The sequence below is a fragment of the Carlito syrichta genome, unplaced genomic scaffold (genome assembly GCF_000164805.1).
Source record: "Carlito syrichta isolate Samal-C Ts95f unplaced genomic scaffold, Tarsius_syrichta-2.0.1 Scaffold303210, whole genome shotgun sequence".
Classification (NCBI taxonomy): domain Eukaryota; kingdom Metazoa; phylum Chordata; class Mammalia; order Primates; family Tarsiidae; genus Carlito; species Carlito syrichta.
In genome coordinates, this window is record NW_007247306.1 from 46539 (window position 1) to 59371 (window position 12833).

Below are 12833 nucleotides of genomic sequence, written 5' to 3' on the forward strand. Positions count from 1 at the left end.
TCTCATGCCATTAAGCAAACACTCCTTACTCTGGAAGCACTTACACCTATATTCGTCACTCTGGAAGCACATGCTCTCATTTCCATCCCCTGCCCCTCTAAAAAATTTCTGGGGGTACACAAACCTCTGTAGCATCTCCCATTTTGGGGGAGATACAGCCACATAGCCTAGTAAACACCAAATTGGAGAATGTGTATCTTCCACCCCTAACACACTCATTCCCTCAGTAGGGGATATATGTGGAGCTTCCTTTGAAGAAGAGGTCATACTTGCTCACATTTAGGATTTGCAAAAGATGACTCTTGGCTGGGCACGGTGACTCATGCCTATAATCCCAGCACTTTGGGAGGCAGAGGTGAGAGGATTGCCTGAGCCCACGGGTTTGAGGCCAGCCTGGGCAATTTGGCAAGACCTCATATCTGCAATAAGTCAAAAAATTAATTGAGTGTGGTGGCATGTGCCTGTAATTCCAGCTACTTGAAAGGCTGAGGCAGAAGGATCACCTAAGCCCAGCAGGTCAAGGCTGTGGTGGCTATGGGCATGCCACCACACTCCAGCCTGGGTGACAGAGTGAGACTCCAACTCAAAAAAAAAAAAAGATAACTCTCTTGGCCTACTCTGGTAGTATTCCTGTTTCTGACTGCCCTGTTTTGCTTGGAGATTATGCTTTCTCCTACTCTTGGGGCCCCTGAAAAAATAGATTAGGTCATTGTCTCCCCGGTTTGTGTCCAGGGTGGAGAAAGAAGCAACAGCTACCTAGGTGCAATGGCTCACGCCTGTACTCCCAGCACTTAGGGAGACGGAGGTGAGAGGATCACCTGAGTCCGGGGGCTTGAGACCAGCCTGGCAACTTGGCAAGACCTCATCTCTACAATAAATCAAAAAATTAGCTGGGCATGGTGGCATCTGCCTGTGGTTCCAGCTACTTGGACGGTTGAAGCAGAAGGATTGCCTGAGCCCATCAGGTCAAGGCTGCAGTGGCCATGAGCTTGCCATTGCACTCCAACTTGTATGACAGAGTGAAACTCTAGCTCAAAAAAAAAAAAAAAAAAAAGCACCTTGTGAAACATGAAGAGCTTGCTACAACACAGAGCTCATTCTGTTGAAGGTAGAAGCTTATTGATCCGTGTCAGCATAAGGCCCATTGCCTAGGATCTCTCCTTCTCCAGCTCTGCCCTGAACCTGGGATTCTGGCCATTGCTGAACCCTTCTTTTGCTCATTGCCCTGTTTACCTCATTTTCTTCCCCTTTTGGTTCTGTTGCTGCCCTACGTAGCTGGTTCATTGCACTCAACCCTGTACTTTTTTGGGAAACAGCTGATATACACAGGTTGTAGCCCAGTGCTCCTTCTAACTCCATAATGGCTTCCAGCATTAGGACTGAGCTGGAGGGGTGTTATTTGCCCACCTCCTGTCCTGCTGCCGAAGGGAAGAAGTTGAACTCTGCAGGAATGCTCCAGTGCAAGGCTGGTCCCTTTTCCCACCCCCTTCTCACCTCCCCCAGGCAGCTGGAAACAACCTCTCCCTTTGTCTGAGCTTCTTGTACAGAATAATCCTCCTTATGGACAATGTATTCTCTGTGCCCTGTGGACACAGGAGCCGTGTGAGCTGATCCCAGCACCAGGCAGGACGGAGGCTGAATCCTTCCAAACGCCCACCCTGGGTCAGCTCCTGGTTACTGTCTAACTCTAAATGAACTACCGAGGGGTGTGCATTTTCTTCTATTTGCCTTTCCTGTCTGCTCCAGAATGGGTGTGGGGTGATGGGTAGCCTGTTGAAGCTTGACATTGGGCCAGGAGTAGGAACAGGGGCTGTGGTCCCCTTTCTGTTCAGTCATGAGGTTTCACAGTGCCTACCTATGGAGGTTCAATATGGCCCCTGCCTGAAAACCTTGAACGCACAGGGGCTACCACTTGGAAAGGGCTTGCTACCATGTAGACAGAGCTGACTGGCTTTCTTTTTTTTCTTTCTTTTCTTCCTCCCTCCCTTCCTCTTTTCCTTTCTCCCTCCCTCCTTTCTCTCTTTCTTCTCTCTTTCTTTCTTTCCTTCTTTCCTTTCCTGACAGGGCCTCACTCTGTCACCCAGGCTGGACTGCAGTGGTGTGACTGTAGCTCACTGCAGTCTTGAACTCCTCGGCTCAGGCTAGCCTTCTACCTCAGCCTCCTGATAACTAGGACTATAGGCACCTGCCACCATGCCTGGATAATTTTTTCTTACTTAATTTTGTAGAGATGAAGGTCTGTCTATGCTGCCCAGGCTGGTCTTGAACTCCTGGCCTCAAGCAGTCCTCCCACCTCAGCCTCCCAAAATGCTTGGATTACAGGTGTGAGCCACCATGCCTGGCTCTGCCTGCTTTTTGAATATTGTTATTCTGTAGAACTTGTCCTTAACCCTCTTCTTATTCTACCTACTGTCTCTGTGACAACACTTTTATGTGCATAATTCAATCAAGTTTTATTTTCAGCCCAGACCTGTTTGCTGAGCTGCAGATTTTTTTTTTTTTTTTTTTTGAGTCAGGGTCTCACTCTGTCACTTAGGCTGGAGTGCAGTGGCATGCTCACAGTCACTGCAGCCTCGACCTGCTGGGTTTAGGTGATCCTTTCACCTCAGCCTCCCTAAAGTAGCTGGAACCACAGACGCACGCCACCACTACTAGCTAATTTTTCTGATTTATTGTAGAGATGAGAGCTCACCAAGTTGCTCAGGCTGGTCTTGAACCCATGGGCTCAGGAAATCCTCTCACCTCTGCCTCCCTAAGTGCTGGGATTACAGGCGTGAGCCACCACGCCCAGGTGGAGCTGCAGATTTTTGTTGGGCATCTCTACCTATATTGTCCACAGGTACCTGCATGTCCAAATCCAATCATCTTTCCCTCCACACCTGTGTCTCTTCTAATTTTCCCAGACATTACCTAAGTTAGGAATACAGAAGCTTTTCTAAACTATTCCCACTCTGTGTCCCCAGCCCGCTCATAGCCAATCAAGTATCAAATCTATCAATTCAGTCTTCCCAGTATCTATCCATCCTGCCCTACATTTTTGGCTCTGTGCCTCTCACCATGCTCTCTATCTCCAGTTGTGCTTACTCTACCGCATCTTCCAAAAAGCTGCCAGATAGTTCTTGCTGAATGCAGATCTGATCCCTTTATTCTCTTGATTAAAATCCTTTTAACCAAGCGTGGTGGCTCTCACCTATAATCCCAGCACTTTGGGAGGCCAAGGTGAGAGGATTGCCTGAGCCCACAGGTTTGAGACCAGCCTGGGCAACTTGGAGAGCCCTCATCTCTACAATAAATCAAAAAATTAGCTGAGCGTGGTGGTACACGTCTGTAGTCCCAGCTACTTGGAAGGCTGTGGTGGAAGGATCACCTGAGCCCAGCAGGTCTAGGCTGCGGTGGCTGTGAGTATGCCACTGTACTCCAGCCTGGGCGACAGAGTGAGACTCCAACTCAAAAAAAAAAAAAAAAAAAAATTCAGCCCTGGCAAAATGGTTCAAGTCTGTAACCCCAGCACTTTGGGAGGCCAAAGCGAAAGGATTGCCTGAGTTCAGGGGTTTGAGATCAGCCTGGGCAACCTGGTGAGATCCTGTCTCTACAATAAATCAAAAAATAAGCTGGGCATGGTAGCGTGCGCCTGTAGTTTCAGCTACTTGGAAGGCTGAGGTGAAAGGATTGCCTGAACCCAGCAGGTTGTGGCTGTGGTGGCCATGAATGTGCCACTGCACTCTAGCCTGGGGGAAAAGAGTGAGACTCTAACTCAAAAAAAAAAAAATACACACACACACACACACACACACACACACACATATATTCTGATAGTTCGCTCTCCTTATTTCTCAAACTGGGATTCGCATACCTGGTATGTTGGTAAGGTGGTATGCCAGGCACACTGAAAGCTACAAAAATAAAATCCAGAAAGGTTCATTTTACTTGAGGGTAAGTAATTTAAAATAGAGTACAAATTTAGGATACAAGCATTATTCAGAGAAAATAGACTTCAAAGAATTCTTACTAGTCTGAAGGTCAAACTAAGCCACTAGATTCCCCAGGGATATTTATTTACTCTTTTTTTTTTTTAAAGCCATTACATCTACTTCATTGGAAAGGTTTAAAAAATAGCTCAAATTTACTGGAAAGGCAAGTAAGGTTTTATGTGATCTAGCCCCACTGCCTCCTCCTGATTTATCTTCTATATTTTCTGCCATCCACTTCCCAAGCCATACAAATTGCTTGCAGTTTTCTGAATGTAACAGACTCTTTGAAACCTTCATTCCTTTATTCCCACTGTTCCCTCTGTATGGAACACTTTAACCAATTGTCTTTCAAAATTCAGCTCACAAATCACTCCTCTTTAAAACTTTCCAAAGATCCAGTCTGTCCACAACTCAGTGCCATTCCTACTAGGTTAGGTCAGTTATCTCCTGCTTTATGCTTCACATTTGTACCTTGTACAAACTTACTCTAGCTCCTGGTGTACTTTACTGTCCTCTATGCACCCTGGCTTGTCAGTTGAATCCCAGTTCTTCCACCTGAGAACTGTGTGATCTTTGCCAAGATAATGTGTGTGCCTAGCATAGTACATTACCTGGCCTATCAATAAACAGTATAAATGGTAGTGCTGTTGTTATTATTACCTTTATGATTTGTATTTGGAGAAGTAATATAAAATAACATTTTTGGTTAAAAGAGCAGGTTCTGGCCAGGCACAGTGGCTCAACCTGTAATCCCAGCACTTTGGGAGGCCGAGGCCAGAGGATTGCCTGAGTCCAGGGGTTCAAGACCAGGCAGGGCAACTTGGTGAGACCTCATCTCTACAATAAATCACAAAAACTAGCTGGGTGTGGTGGCGTGTGTCTGTAGTTCCAGCTACTTGGAAGGCTGAGGCAGAAGGATCGGCTAAGCCCAGCAGGACGAGGCTGCAGTGGCCGTGAGCATGCCACTGCACTCCAGTCTAGGCAACAAGAGTGTGACTCCAACTCAAAAAAAAAAAAAGAACAGATTCTAGTGCCAGACTGCCTGGGTTCAAGTCCTAGCCATGCTACTTACTAGCTGTGTGGCCTTGGGCAAGTTAGTTTTCCTGTGCCTTCATTTCCTTATTCCTGGGGATGATAATAGTGGCTATTTCATCAGATTGCTGTAAGGTTTAAATGGGTTAATACACACAAAGCGCTCAGAATAGTGCTGACAATGGAGGAAACTCACTACATATTAGCTATTCCTATGGTACATCTAGAAATTTGCTCTCAGTAATTGTTGCTTGAATAGTTTGACTAGTCCTTCTAAGGGGTCCTAACCTCTCCCTCCCTCTGCAGCTCCCCTGTGCTCACGTCTCAAGAGCTCAGGCTCAGGAGACACTTTTGTGCACATTTCACCCACTGCAGTATCTCCCTAGCAACTAGTACAGAGTAGGCACTGGAACCTTTTTACATTGGATTGCCTAACACAATAAATCGATTTTGAATCTAGTTTTGTGAATTTTATTTTTCCCACTTAGTAGTAGCCTATATTCTTCCATTAAGCCCCAGTTGGGTCTTAAATTGTATACCATTTTGATTTGAGACCAAATAACAAGCTCCCTCACCTGAAATGCTCCTTTTAATCTTTTTTTTTTTTTTCAGTCAGGGTCTTGCTCTTGTCACCCAGGCTGGAGTGCAGTCACCACAGCCTTCACCTCCTGGTAGCCTCCCAAGTAGCTGAGACTACAGGCATAAGCCTCTGTGTCCAGCTAATTTTTTGATTTTTGTAGAAACAGGGTCTCACTAGGTTGTCTAGGCTTGTCTTGAACTCCTGGACTCAAGCAACCTTCCCACCTCAGCCTTCCAAAGTGCTAGGATTACAGGCGTGAGCCACCATACTCAGCCTTCATCCCTTTTAAACTGTACCTTGTCCAAACCAGCTAAAGATTCAGTTCCACAGTCTTCTTACATTCTGACCCTAAAGGGGCTCTTCACCACTTAAAGCTTTCTGTGTGCAGTTGTGATGAGTTCTTGCCTCATAGGTCTGGGCTCAGGCCTTCATGGGTAGCTGTATTTGATTCACTGGGTATTAAAATCAGAGCTCTTTGGTCCTATGCTTGCCTCGCTTCACCACCAGTCCTTCAGACCTTGTTTTGTCATGGCATACTCCAATGTTATTGCCACTTTATTATAAGTCCTGCCAGTTGTAACCATAAGGCACTACCTGGGATCAGGTGCTGCATCACACCTCCATGTCTTACACATACTGTGCCCTACTCAGAATGTCTGTCCTCTCTTTCCTTCTCCAACACTCTTCTTCACCTGCTGAACAATTAATCCCTCTGGTTCAAATTTCACCTACTCCTCTTAAGTCTTTACTACTTCCTCCCTGTATACTTGACCATCTTTTTTTTTTTTTTTTGCGTTGGAGTCTCACTCAGTCGCCCAGGCTGGAGTGCAGTGGCCACTCCCGGCCACTGCAGCCTCGACCTGCTGGGCTCTGGCGATCCTTCCGCCTCAACCTTCCAAGTAGCTGGAATTACAGGCACGTGCTACCACGCCTGGCTAATTTTTTTGATTTATTGTAGAGATGAGGTCTCGCTGCCCAGGCGGGTCTCGAACCTGCGGGCTCAGGCAATCCATTCACCTCAGCCTCCCAAAGCGCAGGATTATAGGCTGAGCCATCGAGCCCGGCTAGCAGTCTCATTTTTATCTGATGCTATATTAGACTGTTTTACTTACAACACATTACAATTAATCTAGTTTAACCAAAAATAAAAGGAGACCCAACTGTACTTGGGTTAAGTGGATGACTTTAGGTGGGTTCAGGGGATCAAATGTTGTCTGGACTCTCTGTCTCTGCAATTCTCTACTCTACATTATTAGAGCTCATCCCATGGAAGAACTCTGGTTTTGCTTGGATTATGTGCCATTAGCAGCTTGGATTGAGGGAAAGTTGGGGCAAATACTAACATTAATGAACCAATGGAGTAGGAGAAGAATTCCTTAAAGGAAATGAAAGCAGGAGGATGGGAAAGTATCTGAATACAACCCAAACTAGGGCTACTACAGTCCACTTTGTGTGGTTTTGTCTCTGTACTGAGAGTCCTCAGACTTTTCTAGACCCCTGTCCTTTCTCCTGAATTTACAGTATGTGTTTCAGATTGCCTGATGGATGGGCCATCTTGCCTCAAACTCAGAGGTCCCATGCTGTGTTCATTTCTCCATCCTGCTTCACCTGAGTTAGCCAAGGAATAACCTGCTGTCCGTTCTGGGTCCTCTCTCTGCTGTATCCCCTATTCTTCCTTCTCACTGCCATTCCTCTGAGTCAGGCCTTTGTTGTATCACACCTGTGCCGCTGAGCTGGCTTCCAGTTGGGCTTCCTCTCTTCCTCTGCTTTCCTCTTGATAATATGCTTTAGTGTTGCCACATTTTCTTTAAAGCACAATGGAGATCATATCAACCCCCTACACAAAAATCTTCAGGGACACCCCTATACAAACAAAACTCCTCATTTAAAAAAACTGGAAACACTTTATGATTTGGGGCCTATCTACTCTAGCCTTCTATCACATGAAGGCCTTACATTCACCAAATCCTTTAGCCAAACTGAATCCTTTATAATTTCCTGTGCCTGTCTTGTGCTTCCCTAGGTTTGTACCTTTGCTCATGCCTTTTCCTCAGCCTGAAGTGCTTGTGTTGCTTCCCCCTTACTTGGAATGTGACCTTGAGCAAACCCTTCAACCACTCTGATTCCATTTTTTCATCAGTTAAGAGGTGATAATAGTACTTACCTTCAGGATGGAACCATAAGAGCATATAGAAAGCAGCTGGCTCCATACTTGCCAGAGAAAGTACTGAATAGAACAGGAAGTTTATTTTTGCCCCTTTTGGTCCTTCTCACATGTCTTCTAGATCGAACTCTTTCCTCCATCCTGATAGCCAACGCTTTTCTCTCACCAGATCTCTTCCTGCAGATTCTATCACACCCTCTCCTGTTTCTTGAGCTTTTGTTCAGTGAACAGTGAATGATACCCATAGTGTGTAGGTACTGGCTACTCATTGATGGATCAGATCTGGCCCTGACTTTTCAGAGGTCCAGGCACACCCTCAAATTCCAGATGATATGATGACTGTCTGCATGCTTTCTCTCTGTTCTACCAGCCAGGTGTCTTTCCAGTCCCAGGTTCCTTCAGTCAAGGTCCCAGTCTGCTTAGGAAGAGGATACTAGCTAGCTGGCTAAGGCCCAGGGACATGCAGAATGATTAACTGGCAAACCCTTCACCTTCATCTTTGCTCTTCTGTCCTCATGGACTCAACTCTCCTCTTGGACTCAACTCTCCTCTCAGCTCCTTTGTGTGGGTACTGTGTAGAAGATGCCCTTTGTCCTTTACAGGAAGGTGAAGGGAGAGGCTTGATACAGCCCCCAGGAGGCTGCTTCCATTCCCAGCTGCCACACCTGTTGTACCTCACCTGAACCCTCAGGTCCTATTGTTCATAGCTGATTCCCTCCCCTCTATTGTTCCACACACGAACTCACTTGTGAATATGCAGGCATATCTTTTCCCTTCTGTTTCCTCACTGCCAATCCTGCTTCTCTGATCCCACTTCCATTTAATTTTGATGCTGATACATATAAAGCCCCAAACAATCATGGGAATAGAGGTCATACAGATGAATAGAGTTCATACAGATGAATTTTCAGGATGAACTTTTGGAAAAACCACATGAATGATTTATCTTCTTGAGAAAGAGGATGGAGAAGGACTCCTTGGAGAGCAGTGAGTGAGGAGTGAGTCAGACAGGGTGGGTCCCAGAGGAAGTCACCTCACTTCCCCTTAGTCAGGAAGGCTCCACGAAGGAGGTGGAATTGTAGCTGCCAAACTAGATATTCTTTCTTCACTACACCTGGCCTTCAGCCTTATCAAGCCTGTGAGTTCCTTGACCCCTTCAGTTTCTACAGTTTATCAGACTGCCTCTGGTTTAATTTTCTTTCTACTTAAACTTCAGTGAACTCTCTCTCACCTGCAAGGCCTTCCACATGGCTTCCCTGCAGATCTCAAATGGTCCCATTTCTGCTCTCTTGCATTTGCTGGAGAGCATCACACAGCTTTCTTTTTTTTTCTTTTTGAGTTAGAGTCTTACTCTGTCACCCAGATTGGAGTACAGTGGCATGCTCATGGTCACTGCAGCCTCAACCTGCTGGGTTTAGGCAATCCTTCCAAGTAACTAGGACTACAGGCATGCACCACCACACCCGGCTAATCTTTCTTGATTTATTGTAGAGATGAGGTCTCACCAAGTTGCCCAGGCTGGTCTGGAACCTCTGGGCTCAGGCAAACTACTTGCCTCGGCCTTCCAAAGTGCTGGGATTACAGGATGAGTCACCGAGCCCGGCCCACACAGCTTTCTAAACTGGTGTACTCATGGTCTCCAGTGGAGCCTTCAACTCTGCTCACCAAGTCTTCACAGCACTCCATCATCAGCTGCTCCAGACGATGCCAATTCCCTAAAACTCCTTATCCTACCCCTCCCCACCACTGCATGCTCAGCAAATACCTCACCTCTGATTACAGGGAAAAATAGACTCCTTTAAACAAAAACTCCCTCAATTTCCTCCAATTTCACTGACGAACTTGCTCTTCATTTCCATACATTTCAGTCTGAGAAGTGTTCTTAGCCCGAGGTTAATCTCCCCTTGCTATGCTGGATCCCCTCTTTTCCTTCCACACAGCATGTAAACATGCCCCAGCCTCTTCCCATTAACAACCATTAAAGTCAATCTGGAGGTGAGAGTCAGGCATTTTTAAAACGCCCCAGGGGATTTTAGTGTGTAGCCAGGGCTGAAAGTACAAACAGAATAAAATCCAATCTTCTTTTTTAAATTTTTTTGAGTTGGATTCTCACTCTGCCACCCAGACTGGAGTGCAGTGGCCGCTCCTGGCCACCGCAGCCTCGACCTGCTGGGCTCCGGCGATCCTTCTGCCTCAGCCTTCCAAGTAGCTGGAACTACAGGCCCATGCTACCACGCCTGGCTTATTTTTGATTTTTTATAGAGATGAGGTCTCGCCAAGTTGCCCAGGCGGGTCTCGAACCCGCGGGCTCAGGCAATCCACTCACCTCAGCTTCCCAAAGGCGCGGGATTACAGGCTGAGCCACCGAGCCCAGCTTAAATCCAATCTTCTTTCCATGGCACACAAGGCTCATCATAAACCGACTCCTGCCTACCTTTCCTGCCCTTCCTACATACTCCTAGGGCCGGAGTTACGTCAAACAGCCCGCCACATCTCTTGCTTCTATGCCTTCATATATTCTGCCTGGAATGTCTTCCCCTGCCTTCTAGAAATGTTCTTTAAGGCTCAATTTAGGTGTCAATGTTGTGATGTCTTTGAGAATTAACCCCTATCCTGCTGGGTTAAGGTGTCCCCTACCCCAGTGCTTTCATAATCCTTGTGTTTATCTCCTTGGAAATACCATGTGCTACTATAATTATTAATTTATAGCTCTATCTTCTCCATTAGACTGTTTTGCAGGAACCCCAGGGCCATGGAGATGCCCATTTGATAAGACTTGGGGCTAGGTGGTCTGTACCAACTATTTGAAGATGCTTTCTTCCAGGACCAGGACAAGAGCAGAACAAAGTGTTTTTGAGCATGTTCATTCATGTAGTCAGTCAAAATTTACTGAAGGCTTGCCATGGTAATTTGCCAATGTGGTCCATGTGAAAAAAATTTTAAAAGCTCATAGTTGAAGTTCCCTATCGCTACTATGTTTGGCCTCTGGGACAATTTCATCATCTATCATAGGTCTGCTTTGTTCATCTCTAGTGCACTCTTGTGATGGACGTTTAATCCAAAACCTGTCAATAGTGCTCTCAGAACAGTGCTTTACACACAGTAACTGTTTAAGAATATTTGTTAAAAGACTGTTCATGAATCTACATATAAGTATGTGCTTTTTTGATATATTGGGTAGTTCCTCACTTTGTCCATGAAATGTTGAGAAAAACAGTGCTAAGCACTTAATATGGTCTATTTCCTTCAATCTTCACAATAGTCTTATGATATAGGTTCTTTTAATGTTCCCATTTTATAAAGGTTCAGCAACTCATATAAGGTCACACAGGTACTAACTGGAACATTTGAATTCAGGTCTTTTGAGTCAGGTGTGACCCCAAAGTTACTAGAGTATACCAGAGACATATTAGGCTGTCAATAAAAATCATTGAGTATTTATTGACTCAATGAATCCTGCTCCCAAAGGAAGTTGAAAGGCTTCTGAATTCTTATTGTCCTCCCACTTTACTCTGGGTCCCCTGACTTCTCTTTTGCAGTGTCCCATTCACACTAATATTCACTCAACAAACATAATGAAGGGTCAACTGAATGGCAGACAATGGGCCAGTTGCTAGAGATACAGAGATAACTAAACATAGCCACAGCTGAGAGGAGCTTATAGTTGGGGAGTGCAGATAAACAGATAATTACACTGAGTATGATTAGAGTATTACAGTATGATTATGGGAGCTAGATGGAGTATGAAGGATGCTGACATCCTTGGGGAATGGCTAAAGCACAGGGTGTGACCCAAAAGAGTGTCACAGGTAGAATGAGCAGATCAGGTAGGGACCAGATCTGGCTGGACCTTAGTGTACAATGTTAAGAAGTTTGAGCTTTTTGAATAGTGGATTCTTCTGCCATTTCCTTTCAAGGGCAAGTACTAATGGGCTGGATCATGGCTGTACTTTGGTTTAGACCTCTTACCTAACCCCTAGGACTAAACTTCCACATAGCTACATCCCACCATTTATGAACACATCATTTCTCCCAACCACCCCCTCTTCTGAATTTCCTAATTTTGTCCACAAATCCTTCAAGCACCTATTGGATCATTGTGTGCTCCTGTTCTAGGAGCTGCTGGAGATACAGATTTCATTTCACTAAAACTTAGTCTTTGCCCCTATTAGTTCAGTCCAGTTGGTGGGACCAGGGAAATGTAGAATAGACAACTAAATATATACAGAACTAGTCCAGCAGTCTGGAAGAAATCTCTCCATTGACTGTCCCTCCAATCTCATCAGCTTCCAAACCTTCTTTGCTCAGGCTGTTGTTCTCACCTGGTCTCCCTCCAGTAACCCCCTCACACTGGTTGCCAGGGTGAAGTGATTCAGCTGGACTATAAGCACAGAGAAAGCGGGGACAAATCACCTGAGCTTAACAGACTTGCACACTGTGGGTAGTCAATAAATGCTTAGTGAATGAATAATACACGGCTGATGATAATCTCAAAAATTTTCACTGATTCTCCTCTACTTCTAGAATAAAAATCAAACTGCCCTATTTGGCCTTCAAGACCTACTACATTCAGCCACGGCCAGCTTCACTTCCCTTTCTCCCTTTCACTACTGTGAAGGCCAGTTAGCCAATGATTCACTATTCTTGCCCCAGGCCACTTTAATTCTCCCACCTCCAATGCAACAGTCTCATCAGGATCCTAATGCCAGGGCACGTCCAGGTTTACAGGCTCCTGGAGAAGGCTTCCCTCCCGCTAGGACCTCCTGCCACCCCAGGTCAGCCCTTAGCACACACCGGCTGCCTCCCGCCAATCTTTCTGGGCTCATCCGCGCTGGAGAGGTAGCCCTTTCAGGGGAAGGTTGAGCCCTGGAATTTTTCCCGAGTCCTAAGCTGGGGCTGCCGCAAACAGATGTGTGGTCCTGTTGGCGGGGCAGCCACCAGGGGGCCGAGCACTGGGCCATCGGGCTGCACGTCGGGAAGAGGCAGCATGCTCCCGCGAGCGCCAGGCCGCAGCCACCGGCCAGGGCGGGCCGGGAGCAGCGAGGGAAGGGGTGGGGAGTCCCGGCCGCGGCTCTTCCTGCCGGGA